The 14588-nt window shown below is 42.0% G+C and overlaps 1 protein-coding gene across 3 annotated transcripts in view; it reads right to left on the bottom strand.

The window, feature by feature from the left end:
- prickle2 (prickle planar cell polarity protein 2) overlaps positions 1-14588 on the bottom strand; it is a 231664-nt gene that overhangs the window by 4461 nt on the left and 212615 nt on the right. The window lies entirely within an intron of this gene.

Raw genomic sequence — 14588 nt, 5'->3', positions numbered from 1 at the left:
GCATTTGCTAAACAGAAATTACATTTTACATTCAGAGAAACAAAGCATTGACTCCAGCTATAAACAAATGTAGTAAATGCATCACAGTCTAAGAGCAATGGCACAGGAGGGCACCCTGACTACTTGGGTAGCAGAGACAAAACTCTGCTACCCTCCGCAGGCAGTTTATGACTATGGCTCCAGATTGCTTCCTAAAGGAACGTAAGACACAAAGATGAATAAATCCCTTACACTAATGTCCCAAAAGAATCATCATGATTTATGTTTTTTGAACATAAGGAGCCTGAACATAACATCTGGAGCCTAAGTTTTACAGGAGAATGCCTCAGGGAAACATAAAGCGCTTCCTCGTCGTATCTAAAGAATTCCGGATCAGTCCGTGGTTCAGACTAGAGACCTGTGTATGCTAAACCAACGACCTGGCCTGGACCCAGTGACATTTTTTGCTATGGAGACTTATCCACACTGTAAGGCATCCCCAACCAGTGGCTTGTGAACAACATGTTGCCCCCCAACCCCTTGGATGTTGCTCCCAGGGGCCTCAAAGTAGGTACCATTTTTACATTTCTGGCTTGGGGGCAAGTTTTGGTTGAATAAATACCCAGTGTAAAGCGAAACAGAGCCTTCTATAGGCTGCCAGTCCCCATAGGGGGCAACCAAATAGCCAATCACAGCCCTTATTTGCACCCCCAGGAACTTTTTCCAGGCTTGTGTTGCTCCCCAACACTTTTTCAATTTGAACATGGCTCACAGGTATAAAAGGTTGGGGACCCCTTGCTGTAAGGGATCAGGCCCTGATTTGTGGGTATTCTGTGGGTACCCACAGGTACCTGTCCCAGTCCAAACTCCAGAGAGGCACCTAAATGAACAAACAATAGCGTTGGTGTGGAAGCGGATTGGTTCTTTTCAATGGTTTCCATAAGTGTCTGAGAAAAATATCCATCATTAACCACCACATGCATGGTCAACGACCAGGCAAGCAAAAAGCCATTTGGCCACTGGGGGCACTTTATTGGGTGTATAGATGCTTTATAAATCTGTCCTGCCACAACAGGGCAACTCCTACACCTAATAGCAATAATAGTATGCAGGCTATACTACTTTACAGATATGAGGTTTGATACAATTTCCCATTTTAATCTCCTAAAGGGTAAGTTAACTTTCAGTAGACGGATGCACTCCAAGCAATTTGCTCATAATTTATTGGTTAACTTGTAATATTTTCTATTCTTAGTAACCCTAGCCAATGCTAGCTGTCTGTTGGGGAAATTTCCTATTCCTTTTCCTTCCTGGTTACTTGGATCAGAGAAAGTTTAAATGCAATTTACATGCAAAAATGAAGAGTTATGAAATACAGTAACACAATAAAACATATGCAAAGTTGCAGTGTCTGGGTTATACTTGGTTTTCAGGAACTATATAAGAGGAGCAGTTTGCCGTGTAAGTCTATGCTGCCGCTGCTGCTGAGAGCCATGGGTTCTCCCTGGGTGACAGTTAGCGGTGAGCATGTCTGGGTGTCTGGTCAGTCAGATTACAAACCAGCCATCCATGTGTGCCGGTGCCACAAGGGTCTCCATTAAAGTCTAACGAGCAAAACAGAATAGAATTCTGTGCGGGGGACTTTTTATTCCTTCTCGCTTAAATTATTTGGCTAATATGTGAGAATATGAAAGGCACACAACTGGGTGAGGGACCACTGAACAGTCTCCTAAATGTCTATATTTTTATTGTCTAATAGTTAAAGCACCAAGCTCTACAAGTTGCGTTCCGTTCTAGATGCAGCTGTATCATATTTAACCTTTACTTAAATAAATATATAATTATATTTCTCCCTCTCTGATAAAGAGCAATGTACCCCCTACTGTAAATGATAAGGATATTAGCAGTCACTGAGGGGTTCTGTGCCCATATAAAGGCACAAGGCTGCAGGCTGAGTTATACAGGGAACTCTGAGTATCACTCATGTATTATAAGGGATAATGTACCCCCTACTGTAAATGATAAGGATATTAGCAGTCACTGAGGGGTTCTGTGCCCATATAAAGGCACAAGGCTGCAGGCTGAGTTATACAGGGAACTCTGAGTATCACTCATGTATTATAAGGGATAATGTACCCCCTACTGTAAATGATAAGGATATTAGCAGTCACTGAGGGGTTCTGTGCCCATATAAAGGCACAAGGCTGCAGGCTGAGTTATACAGGGAACTCTGAGTATCACTCATGTATTATAAGGGATAATGTACCCCCTACTGTAAATGATAAGGATATTAGCAGTCACTGAGGGGTTCTGTGCCCATATAAAGGCACAAGGCTGCAGGCTGAGTTATACAGGGAACTCTGAGTATCACTCATGTATTATAAGGGATAATGTACCCCCTACTGTAAATGATAAGGATATTAGCAGTCACTGAGGGGTTCTGTGCCCATATAAAGGCACAAGGCTGCAGGCTGAGTTATACAGGGAACTCTGAGTATCACTCATATATTATAAGGGATAATGAACCCCCTACTATAAATGATAAGGATATTAGAAGTTATTGAGGGGTTCTGTGACCATTTAAATAAATGAAGCAACATAATGTAAAGATAAGCCTTGAATTCAGAAACAGCTGCAGATCCATAGGTTGGAGATCACTATACTAAGACATTTGAACACAAAAGCAAAGGACTGTAAGATTGTACAATAAAAGGAAACACATTCTCTGCAGTTATCCTGACATTTTATATTTAGCTTGATTTCAACAGCTGTTCCGTTGCTCAGTATTATTGTCCAGAAAGAAGGGAACAGGGTGTATTCTCTCTCTCTCTCCGCCTAAAGAATTATACTAACTGGTGACAACTTGTACTATAAACACGTGCAGAAAACACTGATTATTATTATTACCCTATTATTATACAGTGTTGACAGTGTACTCTGCACTTCATATTATCCATGTCAAAAAGTATTGGTGAAAGTATGTTTAAAAGATATTTAAAAGATATTTTGCATTAAACATTACAAAGCATGGAGTAAGCCAGAAAAATAAAATGACAGGGAGACAGATTTTGCAGTCACATCTCAAAAGCAAAGTATTAGGATATAGCTTATTAGCTGGGCCCCCTTAGCCCATACCAAGGTTACAGATATATAGAAACATTGGGGTAACAGTCACCCTGCTATAGTTCCAGGGGTACCCAGGGCACAAATAAGCACTCACCCCAAATCCCCCCCTAACTGGCCTTCAGGCTGGGCCCCCTTAGCCCATAACAAGGTTACAGATATATAGAAACATTGGGGTAACAGTCACCCTGCTATAGTTCCAGGGGTACCCAGGGCACAAATAAGCACTCACCCCAAATCCCCCCCTAACTGGCCTTCAGGCTGGGCCCCCTTAGCCCATAACAAGGTTACAGATATATAGAAACATTGGGGTAACAGTCACCCCGCTATAGTTCCAGGGGTACCCAGGGCACAAATAAGCACTCACCCCAAATCCCCCCCTAACTGGCCTTCAGGCTGGGCCCCCTTAGCCCATAACAAGGTTACAGATATATAGAAACATTGGGGTAACAGTCACCCCGCTATAGTTCCAGGGGTACCCAGGGCACAAATAAGCACTCACCCCAAATCCCCCCCTAACTGGCCTTCAGGCTGGGCCCCCTTAGCCCATAACAAGGTTACAGATATATAGAAACATTGGGGTAACAGTCACCCTGCTATAGTTCCAGGGGTTCCCAGGGAACAAATAAGCCCTCACCCCAAATCTCCTGTATGTTATAGTCTAAGGTTTCCCACCATAGTGAATACAAAGTTTTCAACTTTTTTTACAGCTGAATTCCAGAAGTATTGTGTGTCTAATGTTAAATGTTATATTTGAATTAAAACAATGGCCAGAATGTATGTTTAACATAAGATTTATTTAATGGACCCATGTTGGACACAATATATATATATACATACAGTATATGCCCTTTTAACATATACATAACAAAAGAGTTGCTAAAGAAATGTTCTTTAAAACAAATATCTTCTCCGATTCTGTTATTTTTAGAAGCACAGATGGAACTGCCTGTTGTGCACAAGAAATCTAAGCAAGAAAATGTAAATTCATGTATTCAGGCCCCCCTGCAACAACTATAATTTGCTCCCAGAAGGTACAGACGTCATTGAGCAAAAGAAGATCCAAGTAAAAGAGATAAACTCCCTCCCAGATTATCCAACAGTTTCCAAGCAATCACACCACAAAGGAGCCAAAATGGTCTATTACTCAGCGGATATAATTGCCAGGTACCTTCCCACCCATTTTACATGAGAGCATCAGACAAAGGAATCCAACACGAGGCACAGTACCTTCATGGCCCAAAGCAAAATAGAAGAAAATAGCTTCACAGAATGAAATCAGACGATGAGCAGGCATTATTCTGCCCAAATCTACACTTTATACTGACAATAACTTTAATGGTGCAATAGGAAAAATATAAGGAGGTTTATCCCAAACCCAAAATGTTGGTGCCAGGCAACTTCTCAGCTCAAAAAACTTTTTTCAGTCAGCTAGCAAAATACTGTAGGCACCTAAGCAGGGTTATTCATGGCTCCTATAAGAGTATAACAGAAAAATGAACTTTGGGAAAGAGCAGACTTATCTGCTTGTTAATGCTATTCCTATGGAAAGCCCTTTGTAGACACTTTTGTTAGGTTGGGTCCCTAATGAAGTCAGTACAGGTATCGGACCCCTTATCCGGAAACCCATTATCCAGAAAGTTCCAAAGTTCGGAAAGGTCATCTCCCATAGACTCCATTTTAATCAAATAATTCACATTTTTAAAAATGGTTTCCTTTTTCTCTGTAATAATAAAACAGTACCTTGTACTTGATCCCAACTAAGATATAATTACCCCTTATTGGGGGCAGAACAGTCCTATTGGGTTTATTTAATGGTTAAATGATTCCCTTTTCTCTGTAATAATAAAACAGTACCTGTACTTGATCCCAACTAAGATATAATTACCCCTTATTGGGGGCAGAACAGCCCTATTGGGTTTATTTCATGGTTAAATGATTCCCCTTTCTCTGTAATAATAAAACAGTACCTGTACTTGATCCCAACTAAGATATAATTACCCCTTATTGGGGCAGAACAGCCCTATTGGGTTTATTTAATGGTTAAATGATTCCCTTTTCTCTGTAATAACAAAACAGTTCCTGTACTTGATCCCAACTAAGATATAATTACCCCTTATTGGGGGCAGAACAGCCCTATTGGGTTTATTTCATGGTTAAATGATTCCCTTTTCTCTGTAATAATAAAACAGTACCTGTACTTGATCCCAACTAAGATATAATTACCCCTTATTGGGGGCAGAACAGCCCTATTGGGTTTATTTCATGGTTAAATGATTCCCTTTTCTCTGTAATAATAAAACAGTACCTGTACTTGATCCCAACTAAGATATAATTAATCCTTATTGGAGCCAAAACAACCCTATTGGGTTTAATTACCGTTTAAATATTTTTTTTGGCAGACTTAAGTTAAGAGATCCGAATTACAGAAAGATCCCTTATCCGGAAAACCCCAGGTCCTGAGCATTCTGGATAATGGGTCCTATACCTGTATTCAAAATATCTCAGGGTAGGTATGGGAGGTTAGAAATCTAAAATAATAGGACAATAACATATCTAGCTATATGACACAGAGCAAGGTGGAATGTATCTATGCAGCCACCATAATTCAAGCTATAATAGCCCTTTACGTACTTAATAGGGTGTGGAAATTGACTGATGACCAATATGACCACACAAATGGATATGGAGAGTTTCGGGTTGTTGATCCTGGAATTACACACACTGCCCCCCTTTCAGCTGGCCATACATTACAAGCTGTGCTCATTTGGTGAGGTTGCCAAAAAATCTTTCAATAATATGCCCAACAACAGAGGGCAATTTAGGCTAATCCAATTGTTTGGCCCTAGGCTCAGAACAAGGGGGATTCAGGATACTGGGACGAGGAACTCAGGAACCAGTCAATGCAGTCCTCGATCCGACGGGAAAATCAAACCTGTCCAATCGACATCTGGTTGATTTTTGCCCAGATATTGGTCGTGTAGGTCCATCTGAGGCAGATTCAAAATAGGCCCTGGCATTTCAGGTACACAGAGGCCCAAACAGCCCCCACCAGCCCAATAAATAGTGACTGTCTATGGCACCTTACAGCCCCCCTGGCATTCCCAGTACCCAGAGGCACAAACAGCCCCCCCAGCCCAATAAATAGTGACTGTCTGTGGCACCTTACAGCCCCCCTGGCATTCCCAGTACCCAGAGGCACAAACAGCCCCCCCAGCCCAATAAATAGTGACTGTCTGTGGCACCTTACAGCCCCCCTGGCATTCCCAGTACCCAGAGGCACAAACAGCCCCCCCAGCCCAATAAATAGTGACTGTCTATGGCACCTTACAGCCCCCCCTGGCATTCCCAGTACCCAGAGGCCCAAACAGCCCCCCCAGCCCAATAAATAGTGACTGTCTGTGGCACCTTACAGCCCCCCTGGCATTCCCAGTACCCAGAGGCACAAACAGCCCCCCCAGCCCAATAAATAGTGACTGTCTGTGGCACCTTACAGCCCCCCTGGCATTCCCAGTACCCAGAGGCACAAACAGCCCCCCCCAGCCCAATAAATAGTGACTGTCTGTGGCACCTTACAGCCCCCCTGGCATTCCCAGTACCCAGAGGCCCAAACAGCCCCCCCAGCCCAATAAATAGTGACTGCCTATGGCATCTTACAGCAGCCCCTCTGGCATTGGCCAGAATCCACAGATTGCCAGTCCTGGCCTGCTTGGAGACCCCCATACACATTCACATAAACTGCCGAATCAGCAGCTTAAATTTGTCTATGGCCACCTTTAGGGCCCCGCATCTTTAACTGGCCTTAAGTGTAGCGACCATAGAAACAAGCTCAAATTAAAGTCCAAATAAAGTCACCGAACATTATACAATTCTTTGATTGGCAACAGATCTCTCTAACTGTGTGGCTTCCAATATTCTTGATGGATACAAGCAGTCCTGCCTACTTCATGGATGGTTACAAGCAGCTACAAAGTGATTACAATAAGTGCCCAGAACCCATTACAATGAGTTTACAGCTCCCCTGGGAGTAGGCAGCCCACTTATTCCGTGCCTCGGTATCCCTCTCTGCCAAGCTGGCTACAGGCACTTCAGCCCACGGCCTTTATTCCGATCAAAGAGCCGCACACTCTTCAGCATCTAACACCACCGTTCAAAACACAATTAAACCAAGAAAGGGGGGAAAAAAACAGTTTAAATGTTAATTTGTGCGGTTCCATCAGAAAGGCCAGCGGCGCATTACATTTCATTGCTTCGGGCAGTGAATGGGACTGAGTAGCATGGCGGAAACGCATGAAGGAACAGCCAATTATGTAAATCGCGCAGTACAAAGCCAACAGAGATTGCCATTAAGCGAACATTGACCTTAATCGCAAACATAATTGCGTGTGAGTTAAATTAGTGTTCTCTTCTTTTACCAAACTGAGCCAGCAGGCCGCGCGTTATCAGGGACAATGCCTGCAATATCGGCGGCGGCGGCGGCGGAGCAGAGAAATAATGTGACCCGGTGAAACGACAGGAGCTGCTCTTATTATTCCATGTGTCATGTGAATGTGCAATGGCGCCAGGGTTGCCAGATTTATTTTTCCAAACCAGCCAAAGTCAGTTCTAAAACCAGCCCAACACTAGCCAAAAGCCACGTCGAAAGTAGCCCAATATGCGCAATAAAAAAAAATTCTAATAAAATAAAAGTATAAATGGGAAAACCTGCCTTTTTAAAGTGTATAATCACTACCCATGCCCTGTGTCCCCTCTCCAGTTACTGGGATGGCTGATAATTCCCTCTGTGCCCAGTCCAGCTGGGAAGTCACTACAGAAATAGATTCCGAATGTTGCATTAACCCCAGACATTATATACATATGGGGCGTTGAACTACAACTCTTAGCAGCCCCAAGATATCCTGAGAGTTATAGCTTAAGGACCAACTGCAGAACTGCCCCACATCCCAGTAGAAAGTAACAGTACAATCACATACCCTATAGAGCAGGGAGCAGGGGGTAGAACTGCCCCACATCCCAGTAGAAAGTAACAGTACAATCACATACCCTATAGAGCAGGGGGTAGAACTGCCCCACATCCCAGTAGAAAGTAACAGTACAATCACATACCCTTTAGAGCAGGGAGCAGGGGGTAGAACTGCCCCACATCCCAGTAGAAAGTAACAGTACAATCACATACCCTATAGAGCAGGGAGCAGGGGGTAGAACTGCCCCACATCCCAGTAGAAAGTAACAGTACAATCACATACCCTATAGAGCAGGGGGTAGAACTGCCCCACATCCCAGTAGAAAGTAACAGTACAATCACATACCCTATAGAGCAGGGAGCAGGGGGTAGAACTGCCCCACATCCCAGTAGAAAGTAACAGTACAATCACATACCCTTTAGAGCAGGGAGCAGGGGGTAGAACTGCCCCACATCCCAGTAGAAAGTAACAGTACAATCACATACCCTATAGAGCAGGGAGCAGGGGGTAGAACTGCCCCACATCCCAGTAGAAAGTAACAGTACAATCACATACCCTATAGAGCAGGGGGTAGAACTGCCCCACATCCCAGTAGAAAGTAACAGTACAATCACATACCCTATAGAGCAGGGAGCTAGTTGTAGGGCAGATTGAAAGAGCAAAAAGGAATACAAAATGGAGCCTCTGTCTATACTGTCCAATTGCATGCTGGGTATTGTAGTTTTATATTAATCCTAGCTGTAGGCTAATTGTTACAATAACAATTGATACAAACTACATTACCCAACATGCAGTGGAACAGGCACACTAGGGAAAAACCTTGGCGGGTTTGTACCTTGGAAACCCGCCAGGACTTTGAATTAGTAGCCCAATTGGGTGGGAAATCTGCCAACCTGGCAACCCTGAATGGCGCTGATGCCGGAAGTTACTTGAGTTTCACAGTTACCCATTCATGTACGTATAGTTCAGGGTGGGAATATTTGTGTTTTAGGGGGGATCTAATTAAATTACTGGTCCTATGATCATCACCCCCATCCTCAAGTACCACATAGTTTTGAAAATCTCTAGTGATGAGCAAATCTGCTTGAAAAACTTGCAAAAAAAATGCTGAATAGCTCACAAAACAGCAAAAAATTTGACATTTGGCACAGCCAGGTTTTGTTCTTCTCCTTTAGTTACTATGAGGATCTAGGGCATATTTTTCCATCATTAAGTGGCTCTGTTTAATTCTTATCCAGAACGTTCTGGCAGCCCTTTGTAGTGGCAGGGATTACTCGACTTAGGTTCCAGCTGCTTTGGACGTAGTCACAAACTCTTGAGGACGTTCCAAATAAAACCGTTATGGGTAACTGCTATATAAATAGGCGCCGCTTTTATTATGGAAGGATTCCCTTGCAGCCGACTGTACTGTGTAATAATATAAATATTTAGAGCGAGGAAACACTCACATAAATAGACACAGAGATATACTCTACAGGGTTGTACCAAAAAGCTTCAGGTTGCAGGGGATGGTGGCCAGATTCAGCAAAATAGCCCAGATCCCCCATACAAACATTTATACACTTTTGCTCAGACATCTCATTAAAAATACAGGTATAGAACCCATTAGCCAGAATGCTCGGGACCAAGGGTATTCCGGGTAAGGGGTCTTTCCGTAATTTGGATCTCCATACCTTAAGTCTACTAAAAAAATCAATAAAACATTTATTAAACCCAATAGGATTGTTTTGCATCCAATAAGGGGTAATTATATCTTAGTTGGGATCAAGTACAGGTACTGTTTTATTATTACAGAGAAAAGGGAATCATTTAACCATTAAATAAACCCAATAGGGCTGTTCTGCCCCAATAAGGGGTAATTATATCTTAGTTGGGATCAAGTACAGGTACTGTTTTATTATTACAGAGAAAAGGGAATCATTTAACCATTAAATAAACCCAATAGGGCTGTTCTGCCCCCAATAAGGGGTAATTATATCTTAGTTGGGATCAAGTACAGGTACTGTTTTATTATTACAGAGAAAAAGGAAATCAGTTTTAAAACTCCGAATTATTAGATTAAAATGGAGTCTATGGGAGACGGGCTTTCCGTAATTCGGAACTTTCTGGATAATGGGTTTCCGGATAAGGGATCCCATACCTGTATATAGCTACCCCAAGCAACATACAGTATATAGATATCCGCATAAGTGCTGTAGCAGGGTGACGGGGAAATCAATAGGAGTTGAAGCTTTCGGCATCACTCGTTATCATATTAGAAATAGGAAGAACTCTCGGGTTCCCTGCCAGCGAGACAGTGCGAGACAGTGCGAGACAGGCTCCCTACATAGCTGGCGGCTCAGATTCAAATCACAGAGACTGTCTCATCGGCTGTGAGCGCTCAGTATGTGAGGTCCTGTAATGGAGACGCACAGGACACAAAGCTCTGCTCTCCTCCCCACTTTATTTATTAGGTGCAAGGGGTTGGAGTTAATGGAAACACTAGACGCCCAAACGAGGGAAGAAACGTATTGTAGCGCATAATTCCATCCGAATGAGATCAGCAGCTACGTTACTGGAAATTCATTTTGTATTTGAAATATCCAAGGAATAAAAGAAAAACTTTGGAGATTCTCTACTGCAATGCATAGTGCAGACGTCACAACACCTAATTAAAGGGCAAGTAAACCCATTTATATACAAGAGGAAGCCTGCACTGGCTTCCTTCCCTAAAGGCATTATTAGAATCTGGAAAGTGGGGCCGTAACTTTCTACTGCCCTCTACGTGACTAGTCTAAAGTTAATACCTGATGGGGCTAATTCTTGCCTTGCACTCAGCCCCCCCCCCCCCCGCTGCATTTTGCCGAAATGCATACTTAAAGGGGTTGTTCACCTTTGAGTTAACTTCTAGTGATGTAGAGAGACAATTTGCAGTTGGTCTTCATTTTTTATCATTTGTAGTTATTTCATTTTCAGTTAAGGAGCTCTCCAGTTTGGAGTTTCAGCAGCTATTTGGTTGCTAGGGTCAAAGTTACCTTAGCAACCAGAGACTGGTTTGGATGAGAGACTGTGATATGAATAAGAGAGGGCCTAAATAGAAAAGAAAATTTACAAAAAGTAACACTAACAACAAAACTGTAGCCTCACAGAGCAATAGTTTTCCGGCTGCCGGGGTCAGTGACCCCCATTCATAAATGCAAGAAGATGGCAAATAATTTAAAAACTATAACAAATAAATAATGAAGACCAATTTGCTTAGAATAAGTTATTATTGTTGTATCCCCTATAGCTGTTGTTAGGCAATTGTTACGGATGTACATAAGTACCACTGACCATGGTTATATCTTAGTTGGGATCAAGTACAGGTACTGTTTTATTATTACAGAGAAAAGGGAATCATTTAACCATGAAATAAACCCAATAGGGCTGTTCTGCCCCAATAAGGGGTAAGTATATCTTAGTTGGGATCAAGTACAGGTACTGTTTTATTATTACAGAGAAAAGGGAATCATTTAACCATTAAATAAACCCAATAGGGCTGTTCTGCCCCAATAAGGGGTAAGTATATCTTAGTTGGGATCAAGTACAGGTATTGTTTTATTATTACAGAGAAAAGGGAATCATTTAACCATTAAATAAACCCAATAGGGCTGTTCTGCCCCAATAAGGGGTAATTATATCTTAGTTGGGATCAAGTACAGGTACTATTTTATTATTTCAGAGAAAAAGGAAATTATTTTGAAAAATTAGAATTATTTGCTTATAATAGAATCTATGGTAGAGGGGCTTTCTGTAATTTGTAACTTTCTCTATAACGGGTTTCCAGATAATGGATCCCATACCCATTTATCTTCAGCATCTATAGTATCTACAGTATATAGATACTATGCCTCATAAGCAGAGGAAGCAGATCATTCACACACAATGGCTTCATCAGATGTGGCGAATATTTCCGTCCCAACTTGAAAGAGGGTCAAGTCCCAATGAGTTGACTATTGATCAAAGGCGCGTGGGAGTTACCACACTACTTATTCTGCCAAGGTAAAAAGAAACAGGGTTGTTCCCTTGTTTCAGTTAAAATCTATTGCTCGTTAGTACAAGGTCTCTTTGATCACTTTGTGTTGCTAAATTGGATAAATGTGCTTTCTCTGATCAAGAGGGGGGGGAAGGATTTTCAAAGGACCTTTATGTTTGCATTAAAATCAATGTATTACTAGGAACAGAGGCCCCGGATCTATACAGTATGAGCAATACAAGCATGTGTATGGGGAAGGACTTGCCATTCTCTCACAATGTTCCCTTTTTCTATTTCATTTTAATTAAGGAAGCAATTATGATTGGCGGTTACTTTTAGCGGCAATGGTCTGTGTCTCCCAGAAGGCACTTCCCCCGTTCTACTGTTTGAAAACAAAAGCTTACTGTCTCTTTAAATTAAACAGAGCTAGCGGGAAGGTTAGGGTTAGCTGGGATGAAACAAGGCAAAGACCCTCCGCTGTAAAATAAATACAGTAAAACAGAAGCGCTGGCACGGCCCATTACCTGCCTGAGCGCATTCGCACGTCTCCGCCGCCTCCAGTCTGTCGGCACCATTGATTAGTGCCCGACAATTAGAGTGCAAGCTCCACTGGGGCAGGGGCTGATGGGAAGGACGTGTAATGTACAATAACCTTCTGGAATAAGCAGGGACTTTAATGTAGAAACATCAGATATGGGGTGGGGATTGCTTGCAGCTGTACAAATGAGCAATAATACAGTCAGAGCCGCAGCCGCATAGGGTCAGGAACATCAGAGGGAGCTCAGAGAAGAATCCCCCTCAGTCTGCTCTGCTTAAACTGTGTCACGGGGTCACCGCAACCAGCTTTATGTGGGAGTGTTCCTGCCTAATACTGTCATAATGCATTTGTGCTACATTAAAGGGGTAAGTCGAACCAAAAACTGTAGCTTATGCATAATAAAAGAAAATGAAATTCTAAGCAACTTTCCAAATACAATTAAATTGCTTATCTCTTCCTGTTCTCTGGTTCTGACCCAACATCTTAAGGTGGCCGTACATGGCCGTACATGGTCCAATCCATACTGGCGTACCAAACGAGCAGATCGTACGCCAGTATGCCCATCTACGGTGAGCAATATCTGGCTAATTTGATCGTTTGGCCCTAGGGCCAAACAAGAGAATTTACATGGGGGTTATATAGGCAATCAGACGGAAAAATCAAACCTGCCCCACCGAGATCTGAGCAATTTTCAATTTTAGGCCAGATATTGTCAAGTAGGGATGCCAAGGGTGCCCATACACGGGCAGATAAGCTGTCAAATCGGTCTGAAGGACCATGTATGGCCACCTTTACTGTAACAATATGGCAGAAGTCACTCCAACCAGTCTCTCTTCCATGTAAAACCCATGGCATTTGCAGCCCTCTTTTATTTTTGCCACACTGCAGACTTGACTATATGAATTTACTGGTACATTCATATGCATAAAGGCAACTATACAGAAGGAATAATCTGACTGCATAAAAAGTACAGGTATGGGATCTGTTATCTGGAAAACTTTATCCAGAAAGTTCGGGCCATCTCCCATAGACTCCATATAAGCAAATAATTTTGATTTTTAAAAATATGATTTTTTTCTGTAATAATAAAACTGTACCTTGTACTTGATCCCAACTAAGATATAATTACTCCTTATTGGGGCAGAACAGCCCTATTGGGTTTATTTCATGGTTAAATGATTCCCTTTTCTCTGTAATAATAAAACAGTACCTGTACTTGATCCCAACTAAGATATAATTACCCCTTATTGGGGGCAGAACAGTCCTATTGGGTTTATTTAATGGTTAAATGATTCCCTTTTCTCTGTAATAATAAAACGGTACCTGTACTTGATCCCAACTAAGATATAATTACCCCTTATTGGGGGCAGAACAGCCCTATTGGGTTTATTTAATGGTTAAATGATTCCCTTTTCTCTGTAATAATAAAACAGTACCTGTACTTGATCCCAAATAAGATATAATTACCCCTTATTGGGGCAGAACAGCCCTATTGGGTTTATTTCATGGTTAAATGATTCCCTTTTCTCTGTAATAATAAAACAGTACCTGTACTTGATCCCAACTAAGATATAATTACCCCTTATTGGGGGCAGAACAGCCCTATTGGGTTTATTTAATGGTTAAATGATTCCCTTTTCTCTGTAATAATAAAACAGTACCTGTATTGTATCCCAACTAAGATATAATTACCCCTTATTGGGGGCCCCTCCAGAAAACCCCAGGTCCCGAGTATTCTGGATAGCAGGTCCCATACCTGTATATAATAGTGTATATATACTGTATATATGTGAATCATAATATTTGTTCCTTGTTATGAATAAAGTTATTTTTCCCAAAGAGGTACTGCTGGTAGGGTCCCTAACACTATATACTTTCTTTATGATGTATATAACAGTATATAAGTGATGAGTGATGAGTAGAATATATAAGCCTATGACATGACCCGGCATGATTAGAATTCAGCTGCAGGGAGTGTAATTTTTGCCAT

Source organism: Xenopus tropicalis, chromosome 4 (genome assembly GCF_000004195.4).
Source record: "Xenopus tropicalis strain Nigerian chromosome 4, UCB_Xtro_10.0, whole genome shotgun sequence".
Lineage (NCBI taxonomy): Eukaryota > Metazoa > Chordata > Amphibia > Anura > Pipidae > Xenopus > Xenopus tropicalis.
The sequence above is the reverse complement of the archived record's forward strand: the minus strand, read 5'-3'. Positions and strand labels throughout refer to the sequence as shown.